The sequence below is a fragment of the Acomys russatus genome, chromosome 8 (genome assembly GCF_903995435.1).
Source record: "Acomys russatus chromosome 8, mAcoRus1.1, whole genome shotgun sequence".
Taxonomy (NCBI): Eukaryota; Metazoa; Chordata; class Mammalia; order Rodentia; family Muridae; genus Acomys; species Acomys russatus.
In genome coordinates this window covers 11259119-11260666 of record NC_067144.1, presented here as the reverse complement: position 1 = coordinate 11260666, position 1548 = coordinate 11259119, and the positions used below count along the sequence as shown (strand labels likewise).

Genomic DNA, 1548 nt, shown 5'->3' with positions numbered 1-1548 from the left:
TTAACCTTACCACATTTCTAGAGCACATGGCCAGTGGTTTGGACTCGCCCCAATCTACATGGCCCATGACTATGGCACTGTTTGTATGGCTCTGTTTTATTTCCCAGTTTGGCTTGAGTTTACGCATGGCTTTCATAACAGCTACTTCTGTCAGCAAACGTATTGTAAAAGAACTGTTCTCCTACCGTTGATTTGTATACATTCTTTCTAACTATTTAATATTAGCCCTGTATCTCACAGATTGCATACAAATATTTTTCCTTATCCATAGGGCGTCTTTGAAGTTCTGTTATTTTATTTGCCACACAGAAGCGTGATGTGATCCTATTTTTCAATTTTTGAGTCTGAATGTTTCACACAATACCAAAAGAATCCTCGTCAAAGCCGATGTCAAAGAGCTGTTTCCTATGTTTTCATTTTAAATTTTAATTGTAGGGTTGGCGAGAGCTGTGCCCTTTTCGAAGCCGGCGCTCGGTAAGGAAGAGGTCATGATCAGCTCCAGCGCCAAGATGGAGAAGCTCAATGGTGAGGAGCCAGACAAGTTGGAGTCTGGCATCTTTCAGGCACCGTTCCAGCTGGCAATGCACGCAGATCTCAATGCGCAGCTGCGGAAACTCGACATCACCATCGTGGTGGTGGTCAGAAAGCTATCATAGTTTTTGTACTAGCTCCGGGGCTGAAATGTTTACAGGAAATTCAAGTCCCGCTAGTTCCTGAACTGGACAAATGGTTCCACGGGAAACTCGTAGTCTTAGTTGCTCAGAGGAGGATTCTGTCCAAGCCAAACCAGAAACGCCGCACGGAAAGTAAGCAGAAGTGCCCCAGATGCTGCATCCTGACAGCACAGCGCACGACGCCATCCTTGAAGAGTTGGTCTTCCCAAGTGAAATTGTGGGTAAGAGGATCCGTGTGACACTGCATGGCAGCCAACTCATGGAGTTTCTTTCAGACGAAGCAGAGTTGAACAAGAACCAGGTCAAAACCTTTTCTGGTGTTGTATAAGAAGCACACAGACAAGGATGTTAAATTCGAAGTTCCAGAGTTTCAGCTGTAAAGAAAATGACTGAATGAAGAGTCAGTTTTACACATTATAGGCGTTTTGCCTGTACATCTGTCTGGGCACCATGTGTGTTCAGTGCTCGAGGAGACTAGAAGAAGGCATCAGATCATCCGGAACCAGACTTACAGGTGGTTGTGAGCTGCTGTGTGGTGCTGGGAATTGAAGCTGGGTTCTCTGGAAGAGCAGTCAGTGCTCTTAACCACTGGGCTGTCTCTCCAGTCGTCTCGCCCTTTCTTTTAGACGTTTTATAGATTCAGGACATTTGACTCATTTTGAATTTATTTTTGTGTTTGATATATAATAAAGATTGAATTTCACTTCTTTAATGTCAAATATAAGTTCCCCAGCAACGTGTATTAAAAAAATAAATTATCCTTTACCCATTGAGTTTTGGACCCCTTTATGAAAATAATTTTATCATATATACTTGAATTTATTTTCTAATTCTCTCCCATGCTTAATTTGTCTATGTATGTATTTTTATGCCA

General features: G+C 42.4%; 1 pseudogene; it reads left to right on the top strand.

The window, feature by feature from the left end:
* The first annotated feature begins 488 nt into the window (after positions 1–488).
* On the top strand, positions 489–1054 carry LOC127193079 (40S ribosomal protein S7-like; annotated as a pseudogene).
* The last annotated feature ends 494 nt before the right edge of the window (positions 1055–1548 follow it).